The sequence below is a fragment of the Anabrus simplex genome, chromosome 5, assembly GCF_040414725.1.
Source record: "Anabrus simplex isolate iqAnaSimp1 chromosome 5, ASM4041472v1, whole genome shotgun sequence".
Classification (NCBI taxonomy): domain Eukaryota; kingdom Metazoa; phylum Arthropoda; class Insecta; order Orthoptera; family Tettigoniidae; genus Anabrus; species Anabrus simplex.
In genome coordinates this window covers 265,019,905-265,034,222 of record NC_090269.1, presented here as the reverse complement: position 1 = coordinate 265,034,222, position 14,318 = coordinate 265,019,905, and the positions used below count along the sequence as shown (strand labels likewise).

The 14,318-nt window shown below is 40.3% G+C and overlaps 1 protein-coding gene across 1 annotated transcript in view; it reads left to right on the top strand.

Moving 5' to 3' along the window:
* The first annotated feature begins 6,849 nt into the window (after positions 1 to 6,849).
* The window catches only part of Ptp36E (protein tyrosine phosphatase 36E), an 862,119-nt gene continuing 854,650 nt past the window's right edge, over positions 6,850 to 14,318 (top strand). The window contains exon 1 of the mRNA XM_067147378.2: positions 6,850 to 6,960. The gene's annotated coding sequence lies outside the window, so the exon portion shown is untranslated. The remainder of the gene's footprint in view (positions 6,961 to 14,318) is intronic.

Here is a 14,318-nt window from a genome sequence, read left to right as displayed (position 1 = left end):
ACGAGGAATGTCAAAGTACCAGTATTGCATGTCTCATAAATTCACTGAATCGTGAATTGTACAACGAGCTTCATCGGTAAACAGGTAGAACTGCAATGCAGTCTCTGTTAATGCCCATTCACAGAAATTTTCCCGATTATGAGAGTCATTCCCTTGCATTTTCTGATGAAGCGACACGTGATATTGCTTTCCATGTAGAACACGTATTACAATACTTTAACTCATTCCACTACCTGCCACGTGAACTAACGTGTGGGTTCACAGAAACACAAGTTAGCACGCTAATTTCACCTGCTTCTTTTGCGAGGGGTTCGCTTCGGAAACGTTTACGTGTTGTTACTCGTACACCACCTGTTTCACACAATTGTTTTTAAAGGTTTCTGAATGTCCAGGATGTTGTCTGTCCGGGTACACTTCTGCATACAACCTACAGACCTGGGCTGCATCTCTCTTACACTCACCGTAGATCAATATGATCTCTACCTTTCTAGCGTTAAAAAATACCGTTTTCTCTGTAGAAATCTTGCAACACACTTCACCCTTGTACTTTCAATTATTGTTTAAAAGAAAATTTACTTAGTTTGGTATGTTGTTGAAGGGAGTAAGCGTTCGTACCTGGGTAGTGTCACAGACGTGTCGTTGCTTTGCGGACTGCCCTGAGTAAAAATCCAATGCCGAATAACAAAATATACGAGCGCTAGTTACAGCGTATGGGGCACCTAAAGCAAACCTACACAACATCACGGGCACAATCGGAAACACGGTAGTCGTCTTACACATAGACCTGTGCTTCTCTCTGGTGGTGGATTTTATTTGTTACAGTGCTGGGCTGAGTGGCTCAGACGGTTGAGGCACTGGCCTTCTGACCCCAACTTGCCAGGTCAAGTACGTCAGCCTCATGTTTGTAGATATACTGGCACGTAAAAGAACTCCTGCAGGACTTAATTCAGGCATCTCGACGTCTCCAAAAATCGTAAAAGTAGTTTGTGAGGCGTAGAGCTAATAGCAATATCATTTAATATTTGTTACAACACGTAAATTATCATATGAGGTATTTTAAAGCGACAACTTCACATTACGAATATTCGAGATTGAATTAACTTACTACATTGCATCAAACGCTATTAATAATATCCTTTTTTCCTTATTTCAATTGTGCTAAATAAATAAAGGTAATTTCCCTTTTAATAATAGGTCTCTACTGCAAGTTACAGTTCGTACATTTTTGAATGAACTGTACTTATTAATTTCATGACCACCTTACCAGACGTTCAGTCTACGAAATTTGTTTTTCAAATGTCCTTGCTTCAGAAATAGGTTAAGGTAAATTTAGGTTGCCACCCTGTACATTACTGATACTTGAAGAATGATTGGTCGTAAGGGAAAACGCTGATATCCTTTGTAGATATCCTTAATAATAATAGGTTTATAGTATAACAGTTCTGGTAGCTGCCATATAGTGTGTCACTGGTTCGATTTCTTGCCTGTCAGGGAACATTGGCATTAGGCTGATACGTAGTTGAAAGTGCAGGGATTTCAACTCCCTAGGAGGTACACGTGTAAGTAAGAATGCGAGTACAGAATTATAGGAGGTAGATAAAACTACCAATAGTAAATACCATGTGCGGCACAGGGAAAGGACACTGAAATTTTATTAAATTTATTTGGTACAGTATGTGTTCAAAACGTGTACCATCACATACCACGTATGGTTCATAACATTTCTGAATGTTATTGAATGTGTTAATGAACAAACTTTGCTGTAACGACACACAAGTTTGTGCTGTATTTTCGTGAAAGTCGGGAGTAATTTTAGGTGGGTAATAGTCTTGTAAACTGATATTTTCAGCATTCTCCATATGTAGCCATGGGGTAGTGAGATCCGGTAAGTAGGAAGGATACGGAAATGACTTCCTACGATAAATTAGACTATCTCTAAACTGTCTTTGTACAAGGGTGACTCCTCCGCTATGTGGGCTGCATCCATTGTCGTTGGAGGGGCAAGTCTCTGGTGCGACAAGAAAGGCGCAAATTCCTCATGAATGTGCAGTAATGAGGTTCCTGTAGAATATCAGGTTCACTGTTTTCGGATTCTGGGCTGCATATTCGACGAAATAGGAGCGCGATATTCCATGGCGGGACATGTAACACCTGTTGGAGAAGTCGTCAATGATTCCCGCTTGTGCTTACATTTATTGGGCACACTATTGCCCCCTTTCGTTGACATAAAACTGATCCCATATGACGGAACACGTCAACGAAAAAAATGCATCCTGTATATTATTCGGTGCAGCCTTTTTAAATCTCCCCGTACTGTTCCTTACGGTGAAACAAACTTGGCCCCTTCTGACACCCTACCCCGCATGATCGGAAGTAATATTTCACGATGGACATCTTCTCCTTTGTTGTTAGAACCACAACACAGCACTGAATTCAAAATATTTTGAACGATTACATACAATAAATAAATAAATCGTAGTTAGGGAAAAGTGGAGAACAGATGAGCAGTAATGTCAGTGTAGTTTGTTTTACCGCGTACGTACATGCAACAAAGTTATTACACTCAGAGCTTATTGATTCCAAGCCGTCTGATGAACTTTTCGTTGGCCATTTAATTACACTACTATTTGTATTACCATGCCACAGTTAGACCACAGTCCAAATTAACTTCGAAACAAAATACCGACGGTCAATTTACAAATCTACAAACCAGTGTCAAAACCCCAGCAAAGAAATATTGACGGCATGCATTCGCAAACTAATGTTCGGTGGGCGGGAAGAGGGGAGGGTGTTCATAGGCTGACAGCATTATTTCCGTCTACATTTTATTTAGTTTACCGCAGTATTCCATTTACTCCCTCACGCTTCATGTGACGGTCGCAGGAGAATGTTCCATGTTCATCTAAATTAGTTTAAATTATCTTCTGCCCATGACGGTCATGATTACTACACTAGGATTTTTGTCACCCACTCATCAAATGTCTCAAGTTCATGGGAATTAAATCCTCTTAATGGAACCGTGCAATTCCTAGCGCTAGTACAGATTCAGCTTCTACTCTGCTGGGTGGAGGAAGCTATAGTTATAAAATAATAGTCACTTGTAAATATAGCCTCCCCTGTATTTAGTGTAACATCCTTGCTTGTATGTCGGACGTCATCTACCAGCAAATTCAAGAACTTTGTCTAACCGTCGCTGTGACTTTACTTATTCTCTCACCTGCAAGTAACCTGCCCTTCTTGCACTATACTGCACACTATGTAACACTAAATGAGGGAACCCTGTACTGCCATGAGAAATTTCATCTGCGTTTTCCCGACTTTTAAGATGGCACTAACTAAAATGTGCCTAATGCGCTGCCACCCTGCCGTCTATAAAACGACAATCCAGTGACGCAGTGCCCCTTTCTTCCTGCGAAACAGAAGTTGTCAACTTCGCGTGACTGGCTGCTGAAAACGTAACGACAAATTTCAACATATAAATTACTCCTACAATCAACGCAACTTCTCCCCTGATTGAGGGAGTTATTTTATGAACTTTTACATTTCTTTATCTGTTTACCCTCCAGGGTCGCTTTTTCCCTCGGACTCTGTGAGGGATACCACCTCTACCGCCTCAAGCGCAGTGTCCTGGAGCTTCAGACGCTGGGTCGCGGGATACAACTGGGGAGGATGACCAGTACCTCGTCCAGGCTGCCTCACCTGCTATGATGAATAGGGGCCTTGCGGGGATGGGAAGATTGGAAGGGATAGACAAGGAAGAGGGAGGGAAGTGGCCGTAGCCTTAAGTTAGGTACCATCCCGGTATTTGCCGGAAGGAGAAGTGGGAAACCACGGAAAACCACTTCCAGGACGGCCGAGATGGGAATCGAACCCAACTCTACTCAGTTGACCTCCCGAGGCTGAGTGGACCCCGTTCCAGCCCTCGTACCACTTTTCAAATTTTGTAGCAGAGCCGGGAATCGAACCCGGGCCTCTGGGGATGGCAGCTAATCACACTAACCACTACACCACAGAGACGGACGACTTTCACATTTCTAATTATGTAAATTATAGGGTAGGACCTACGGGATTTTCAAATAAACCACTGTATGTGTAATTTATCGAAGTATAGAGAAATTGTTTTCTGCCTTGCAGGCCTAAATGCGAGTGCTAAGAAGAGTGATTTACCCTCGGTATTCTCATCTCTTTTCTTTCAGTACAGTTATGTATTTCAAGATATAAAATTTCACCTGGTGGCCATGATGGTTAAAGCGTTAAGTCTGACACCGTGGTTAGTCCCGTTGGTCGAAGAAACATGTACCATCAGAATGTTGGCCTGTTGGGTGATAATTCTCATCACTAGATTCCGTGTGAAAAGCCTGGACTCAATTCCAAACTCTCCGCAGTGTTCATAAGGAGTAAAGCGATATGCTGCTGTTGATGATGATTCGTCCGTCGGATGGGGACGTAACACTTCGAGTAGACCCTTGGTGTTATTCGACAGGAAGTAGGCTACGTGCCGACATCGGGTTTCGCCCCATCCCTACCTCATCAACAACATCCCACATCCAGACGCGCAAGTCGCCCAGGGAACTCGAATAGAAAGACGTGCACCAGGCAAGCCGAACATGTCCTCGGACACTCCCGTCACTAGGTATTATGATAATTAAGTAATCGTTTTGAATATTAATTGTCTTTCTCCAATTTTCAGCGTATGTTGGACTTACCCATTGATTGTAATGGGCATACATGTCCTATTAGGTCACCTGTAGTGATATTTTCTTATCGGGATCTCATGTTACATTGAACCCCTAACTCTTTGATAATATACCTTTTCTAACACTATCCTTTCTTCTAATCTTGGTGCGAATTTTTCCTTCGACCTGTAATGTAGTAATGTAGCTTTTGCATTCTAGGGAGGAAATCCCAATTAGGATTTGATTGCTGGAGACGTTTTTGAAGTTCCCTATTCTGGAGCAACCAGCTGTTAATACTCGAAAATTCTTTTGCAGTACACGAAATTACTGGACTGTATATTGGGTTAAATGGGGATTGAAAGTACACTGTCTGTGTACTCCTTCATTCATAGACATCTTCCAGTGATCTAAGTGTACGAATCTTGTTAACTGGTTTTCAAATGTATTAATTACTTGATAAAATTTATGCTATTGTTAATTGTTTTGAACTCATTTTATGTTATTTAGACAATTCATCGATTGTTACATATTTGTTAATTGATAAAAAGAAGAATGAGTCAAAGTTATTGAATACATAGTAAAAAAATGAAGAGTCGATGCTTCTCGTAATCACTTCGTCTAGCCCTGAGGGTCTTTCACTCCCTTGATCTTACATAAATAATAATAATAATAATAATAATAATAATAATAATAATAATAACAATATCGTCGCCGTAAGACCTATCTGTGTCGGTGCGACGTAAAGCCCCTAGCAAAAAAAAGTTAATAATAATAATAATAATGATAATGATAATAATGATAGATTTCCCATATGCTGTGCCCAGGAACTTTCATTTTGAGTTTTTGGCTGCCTTATCAACATTTCATTTTCACTGCACCAGATGACTGAGAAATCAGAATTTATTTTCTAGTAAACTCGCAATGCCACACATAAGATGATTTGCATTTGGGTACTGTGGGGCATGGAGTGCCCAGTGCACTTTTCCTATACTTCATTAATCCAACTACCTTTACTGCCGTAGAATTTGAGATATTGGGATCTACATCCCGACACTTGAGGGTGTAACAAAATCACAGGAGATACATTTCAAGAATGGATCCTTTAGAATATGTAGAGAATATGGTATATCAATTGGGGTCCGAAAATGCCTAGTATATTAATTATTTGACTTTCAAGTATGATCGCAGTCTATTCAGTTATATTATTTTTTATAATAATGGCACATTTTGTTGGCATTGTTTAAATCAAATATTGAAAATGTCTACCCTGTGCATTTCCTGGCCCATATTGACGTGACATTTCTTTCAGACATTTAGGGAAATTATTCTTTAAATTTTCCCTTATTTGTTAGTCCTATATATTAATTACATTACTTTTTATTATTATTATTATTATTATTATTATTATTATTATTATTATTATTAACTCTTGTGTCTATTTTCAAAAACATTGCTATCTCTAATCATAAGTTTTACACGGTTTAATAAATTTTGTCGTTTTTATAAACTGTACCGTAATCTACACTACGTGGGTTGCAGTTTAAATACAGCTTCTATCATTTTCTTTTTCTTTTACAATTTGATTTACATCGCACCGGCACAGATAGGTCTTGTGGCGACGATGGGATAGTAAAGGGCTGGGAGTGGTAAGGAAGCGGCCATGGCCTTAATTAATATACAGCCCCAGCATTTGCCTGGTGTAAAAAAGGGAAACCACGGAAAACCGTCTTCAGGCCTGCCGACAGTGAGGTTCGAACCAACTATTTCCCGAATGCGAGCTCACAGCTACGCGCCCCTAACCGCACGGCGCTTCTGTCTGAGACCAGTGCATCGCTCAGAATAGCAACCATTACTGTGGCTCGGAACCTCACTTACGTTAAAGATATATTTTGAAGTTGTCATGTACTGCTGTGTTGTTTCCCTAGAAGAAAGCGCTTTCTCGTTGACAAACTGCTTCCTCGCTAAACCGATAAGACGACAGGTACATTTCGTAGAAGAAACATCACGTGCGGCGTCGATAGTTCAAGCTGAGCGGCGTCTTGACGCATGGGCGTGGCAGCAGAGATTCTGGTGAGGCGCCAGCCCATGTTGACGCCAAGCACCGCTTTATTCTACGCAGTAGTTCACTAAGTAGATCACGCATAAATGACAGAACCGCGAGAGCGGTTATTACTCAACATTGGGGAAGGGTTGAGTAATATAGGCTATAAAGTTACAGCTTCCTTGAGGAAGATTTCGGTGATATCTTAAGTTATAGAACAAGTGGATTCAGTGTGCTTTCAAGGTAAATACTGAACCAAGTTCTTATCATCATCATCATCATCATCATCATCATCATCATCATCATCTTCTTCTTCTTCTTCTTCTTCTTCTTCTCCTTCCATTCTTCCCACACCTTCAAGGGCGGGGGGGGGCGAATTGTCATACATTAAGATTTACCTATTTTTTACGGTCGGATGCCCTTCTTGACGCCAACTTTCTGTCGAGGGTTCTATTCACCATTGCGTGTTTCTGTGGTGGTTGGTAGTGTGTTGTGATCTCTGTATGTGAAAATGAGTGAGCAGGCGCGAACATAATTATACTCAGTCCCCAAGTGAGATGAATTAACCAGACCGGTTGAAATTTCCGAACACAGGACCTTCTGAAGAGAGGGCTTCGACGCTGACCTTTCACCCAAAGAATCGGATGATTGTATAAATGGAATATTTTGACAGTTTTAGAGTTTTATCCTGTAAATTTACAATTTTCTATTTAAGATAGGGTGTCATTTTTAAGAACATCGTTCATAAAACATGTTCCTGACGTTTTCAGTAAATAATAATAATAATAATGATAATAATAATAATAATAGAAAATCAATCCTTAATTCTGAATAGAATATAGTGCTTCGGAAAGAGCATTATTCTTTGCCAGTTCTCTTGCCTCCTGCCAATTTTTACTTACGACTGCAAGTTTCCGGTCTGTAGAGCTTCTCGATGTCATCCGTGGTATACCTTGTCTCCACGCCAAAACTTGGTTTGCAATTGATCCTTCTCCCTGTGTGTCCAATCCATTAGAACGTTACAGTTAAAATAATTTGCATCTGCCCCGTTTGAAACTTTCACATTTCAAAAAACTAACCGACAAATATGGATGTGGTTTACACTGGTTCGTAAAACTATCTTAATTATTTATGTTGATAGCATTGCCATAAATCTATGGATGCACAGAGGGAGGTGCTTTAGCTGTAACTCAATATTCCATTCTATGAGTAAATTCATAATGTCGATGGCAGTATTTGTCGATTGGCATTTTAATGTAGAACTAATATGTAGGCTACCTGTATCTCTCAAAGAACAGAACGGAAAATATTTTTTTTAAACCATAAAAGTTTTAAGACAGCTGAAAGGCACCAAGCAACCAACATTTTCAATATTTTCTTATTGCCTAAATTAGACACATGTAATATTTGTTCCCCTAAAAATGCTATAATTAAAATATACTCAATATACCACTTTCATATCAAAAACATATCCTTGTTCCGTTAAGTTGCAATAGATGTCAAAAAACTTGCAAATATTTTAAAAATGGACTGAAAGACATTCAAGTTATGGGGACAAAATTTTGGTAGTTTTGACTCGTGTAAGATGGAAGATCGCAGGTCCATGTAATTGACTACAGCCCAGTGTCCTTTTTTGAGTATAGCCTCAGATCCAATTTTAAAAATATTTTACTGGCACAATTAGCAAAAATTATAACTGAGTCATATACATCGCGATGTCTCCACACTACAGGGTAATCATTTTATTCGGACAGACTCGTTGCTACACCATGGTCTCAGGCATGTACCGCTCAACTTGATACACTCCATGCCCTTCGGCGAGCCGATGGGCACACATTCTCACGTCAGCATAGAACAGATGAACAGAGAAAGCTATCTTAGGATCGTTATTTAGCAATTCAGCGTTTTAACAAATTTTCATTAACTCGCGACAACTCTTCCTTTGAGATACTGTTAAAGCCGCATGTCGGTTGTTGAGCGACACAGCCCTACGGCACAGACAGCTCAACTCACACACTAAAGAACAGTAATAATCGATGTGCTCAGAATGCAAGGTAGCCGAGTGGAAAAATGACCATCAAATAAACTAGACCACTAGAGTGTCGGCAGACGTGCAATGCGTGTCCGAGGCCACGGTGTATTTACAAGCGGGCCCGAATAAAATAGACATTCTAGAAGCGACTAAACTGTAGCTATTTATCAGTGGTAAGCTTGGAATTCATAATTCATTCATTATTGCTCTCTCCATGGCTCAGTGGTAGTGCGTCGACCTCTGAATACAGACCAAGGTACATTCGATGTTTGATATGGCAGAGGCAGTCGGAATTTCAAATGGTGGAAAGAAGTCCATTCTACAGAGTGACCCAAATGTTACTTAACATTTGACGAGGCAATACTTCACGGAATATTGGAGGTAGAGAGGCAATAATTGACACAAATGATTGGCATGACATGGAGTTTGATTGAGTCCAAAATGAAGTAAATAAAGCTTCAGTAACAGTGCCTTTTCTGCCAACGTCAACACGCATCTGGCGCCATCTCTCACGACAGCACCTTTTATACCGTATACAGGTCTCGCGCGGTATCAGTGACGTGTTGCTGTCCATTGTCATCTATTGGTCTGTTTGTGCACTCGTTGTTGGTGTCAATAAAACCTCATTTCATTTCAATCGTGTGTCACAATTTTTACCTCTGTACCTCCAATAGTCCATAAAGTATTGCCTCGTCAAATGTTAACGGAGTTTTTGGATCATCCTGTATATAAAATGATAAAGAGAAAGAACTTTAATCGAATCTCTGGTTGTGTCCACAGATCGATCATTACAGAAGAGGCAGGTATCAGATCAAGGAAGTCATATACCAGTCAGATACGTAATCACAACTCAGCAGATCGAAGAAAGAAAGAAAGAAAGAAAGAAAGAAAGAAAGAAAGAAAGAAAGAAAGAAAGAAAGAAAGAAAGAAAGAAAGAAAGAAAGAAAGAAAGCAGATCACATGAGTTGCTTTTATCGACCTCACAGCTGCCTATGGTACCATAAATCATATGGGGTTCAGAAATATACTGTTGACCTGTTGAGAGCTTATTTAGAGTAAAATGAGGTCGTGAAAATTCCATATTCAAGTCCAGTCAGCACTCCATGTCGTACGATGTTGGCATGTAAAAGTTTTCTTCTGACGCGTTTGATGTTTACCCCAGAAAATCAATTAAACCTCGACCATATTCAGATTCAGTTGTTGTGGCCAGCCCTTGTCCCGCTTCTCTACGGGATCGGGTATGAAGTGAGATGAATCACCGTAGCGAGTTTTACGATTGATGCCCGTCCTGACGTTAACCTCATAAGAGGAGTTGAGATTAAATGAATAATGTCGTATGACAGGCACACAGTCTACTCCTATCGAATAGCACCAAGGAGTCTGCTAAAGGCTCTACGTCTCCATCAGACAGTCGAACCGTCATCAACAACGCCATCTGCCCACACTCGAAATGAACACTGTAGAGATGTTCAGAATAATTGAATCCAGGTTTTTGTCACGCAGTATTTATTTATTTATTTATTTATTTATTTATTTATTTATTTATTTATTTATTTATTTATTTATTTATTTATTTTGGACCACTAACTACTTTTCGGAGACGCGAAGTCGAGATAAGTTGTCTTCCACATAGCCTCTTTTTCCAGCACGAAGCTGGCGTGTTTCAGCACCAGACTGAGCCAGGATCGAACTTACGTACTTGGGCTTAGAAGGCCAGCAGTCTACCATCACTCAACTCGGCTTTACTAATTCCAGCTTACAGCGTGTCACAATCTCGGTGTGTTAGCTTCCTTCATTACTGGTTGGTGCTTGATTCTGTGTATCGATTTCCCCGTGGGGTGGGTGTGGTAGAATACATTCACATATATCCTGCCCATTGTAAAAGGTGGCTGAAAGGGTAACCAGATGTTTAAAGGTTGTAGCGGTTTTTTTTTTTTTTCTAATCATCGGTCCCGCCGGTGAGTCTGAAATGTGTTCCACTTACTAGTGTCAGGCTCCTACCCTTCATCATTCCTGTCTAACCTCCCTTGGTCAACGCCTGTACTTTACTGACCCCGATTATACTTTGGTATTTATTTATTTATTGCTTTATTTATTTATTTTGGACCACTAACTACTTTTCGGAGACGCGAAGTCGAGATAAGTTGTCTTCCACATAGCCTCTTTTTCCAGCACGAAGCTGGCGTGTTTCAGCACCAGACTGAGCCAGGATCGAACTTACATACTTGGGCTTAGAAGGCCAGCAGTTTACCATCACTCAACTCGGCTTAACCTTCTCGCCCTCGTGGCCATTCCCTTTCTTTTGCCGATAACTTTATTCTTCGAGGTGTCGGAGCTCTTCAGTTTCCACCCTGATTAGTGTTAATAGAGGGTGATAGCCAAGCTGTACTTCCTGTTAAAACAATAGTCGCCACCACTAATATCGATATAGATACAGACGCATACGAGAGCATCTGAGATACACCATATCTGAATCGGTATTTAAAAAGGAATGTTCACACCGGTAGTTGGACGGATTAGGCTGACTGTAAATACATGATTCTGTTCTCCTGTTTTGTTATTTCATTCCGTGTTTCACCAAGTCTCGTGCTAAATTTATTTTTATTGACAAAAAAGGAAATTCCTCCTTAGCCATCCTCGTAATGGTCTTCTGTGGTTTCCCACTTCTCCTCCACGCAAATGCTGGAATGGCACCTAACTTAAGGCGCGGTTCCAATCTTCCCATCCCCCTATAAGGCCCCTGTTCAGTATAGCAGGTGAGGTATTAGTCGTCCTCCCCAGTTGTATCCCCCCGACCCAAAATTCTCATGCACCAGGACACTGCCCTTGATGTGGGATCCCTCGCTGAGTCAGAGGAAAAATCCAACCCTGCAGGGTTTTTTCTTTCACTTAATACATTTTTATAACTATGTGTAAAAGCACAGCAAAGCAAAGCAAAGTCATCCCCGTACAGCCCGTGAAGGCCCTTGGAGGGGTGGAAGGTAAAGGCTTCCACTATCCGTAACACCGGCACAGGATGGGGTAGAGTGGTTAGCTCTACGCCCGAGCGCCTTTGCCCCCAGGAATTAATCTGGTACTCATTTTTGGTGTAGGCTGAGTGAACCTCAGGTCCATGTGCACCTCCGGAATTGGAAATCTCGTTTCTTAAATGTTAAGACTTCCTGACGGGGATTCGAACCCACGTCCTTCCGGGCGAACCGAGCACGCCTTTACCGCCTCGGCCAGGCAGTCCCTTATAACTATGTGTAGAGTTTGATGTTATAGTGTGAGTATCATATATTGTTAAACTGCATGTACATTGTAAAATATGGTTTGGCCATGGAAATAATAATAATAATAATAATAATAATAATAATAATAATAATAATAATAATAATAATAATAATAATAATAAGCTCTTACTGAACGCTCGGAGCCACCGCAATTTATGGAGCTTCCTTATCTGGAAAGCTGGTTGGCTGAGCACTTTCAAGACTTCTGTACTAAAGAACAACGGGCTGTGACAGTGCGCGGCGTCTGTACCGGACAGATGTTGTGTTCGTGAACAAAAGAATACACAAACATTGATATTATTTTGTACGTTCATACTTACTTGCAGGTTATTACGTACTCAATTGTACAGTCGCTAAGAAAGAACAATAGATGCATTATTTCGTACATATTCCTAGCAGGTATATTTTTCTCAATGGAACCTATAGATATACAATACTATTTATCGTGATTATATTTGAGTTTGTATGTACAGGAAAGGGAAATGATATTTTGATACTGGTAATAGTAGCCAGGCTGAGTAGCTCAAGGGTTGAGGCGCTAGCCTTCTGACTCCAACGTGGTAGTTTCGATCCTGGCTCAGTTCGATGGTCAGCCTCGTGTCGTTAGATTTACTGGCACGCAAAAGAATTTCTGCGGGGCTAAATTTCGGCACCTCGGCATATCCGAAAACCGTAATAGTAGTTATTGGATCTTAAATCCATTATTATTATTGTTATTATTATTATTATTATTATTATTATTATTATTATTATTATTATTATTATAGTATCGTCGATCGCAGAGGGATAAGAAGGGTAAGGGTTGAATGGGTGGAGAAGGAATTAACCAGAGCAGAATTTAACGCAACAAATTTTGAAATTCTATTTCTGTCCTTTTTCTAATTTAAAAAATATATAAATAGGAAATGCGAATGAATAACAATAATATTAATGAGATCGTCAGTTCTAGCAATATAAGGACTTAAAAGTCCGAAAATCAGGTACACAATATATAGTTGTTAATAGTTTGGTTGATTTACATAGAAAAGGTAATTTTTTATAATAACTAGAAAAACTCCAGGAAAATACACTTCGTAGGGGTCTACACTCCAACTATATCATAGCCCAGCCTCGCAGAGCAATTTTCTCATGGCGCACTTACATTACACCTGGCAATCCATCGGTTGTCCTCAATTAAAGTATTTACACCAAGTAGCCCCGATGTGGGCTTATAAATTGCTCAACAGTTTATAACTGTTCCTCAAGGAATTTCACATCAGAAACAATTACCGAATAAACAGGGGCATGATTACCCATACTACATGGAACATGTCTGGCAATAAATAAAAGGCTAGGAGACGAAACGCTTGCCCTCCTTACAGGAATAGTTAAAACTCTAAGTAGGTATATGGCCCAATGATACAGAGGCTAAACCTATTCTACACTGGGGTGACTAAGTAAGAAATATTAAAGCCAAGTGTGATTAAAGACATTTAAAGGTTTTGAAAACTGTAGTGACCCCATGCCAAGTTGAATGGGAACCGACAGAGGGTAATCACTCGTTGTTCCCTTACATTATATACTTGTCAGCAGGGAATACAGTCCTCTGACTTGCGCAAAATTCTACATTTAAACCACCAAATTTAGAAATTTACATAAATAAAAGAGATTGAAACCTTCCCCTCAAACTATGCGCAGGAGCTGTCACATAGCTATGACAGTTCTGCCATTACCTTGAGTTGCTGGGCCTCCGAACGCCGCCCGCGCCCCTGCCTCCTGGTTCACGTCAATAAACCCTCCTCACACTGGAGGAATTCAAACCATACGGCTCTAAAGCACCCAGCTTTTATAGTATTTTTAAGAGCAAGCTTCCAGGAACACTTTACTGATAGGCTGGATGACAGTACACACCCCCAATTTTAATTGGCTAGAGAAAATATTTACAGGTTTCTTATAGGTTGATTACTACTGAAGAAAGAACCAGCTGAAGTGTTAACAACTTTGATACATAAACCAAACAACTTTGATACATAAACCAAAAAAACCTCAACACCAAAGGTTCGCCAACTGCAAAGACAAAGATTTCTTTATACAATAATTACAGTTCGTCCCACTAGGGGGAACAATTAAAACGATGATAGAGGCATCTAACAGTTGAATACCAAAGAATGTTGTAGTACACCAGTTCAAGTTTGTTTAGATAGATGGCCTTATGGAAGGCGCGGAGTTTAACTGGCCGGAGAACGTGTAGCCCCGTATGCGAGGAACATGCGCTCATTTTTTGAGCGAATATACGTACAACTCAGTGTTCAACTTAG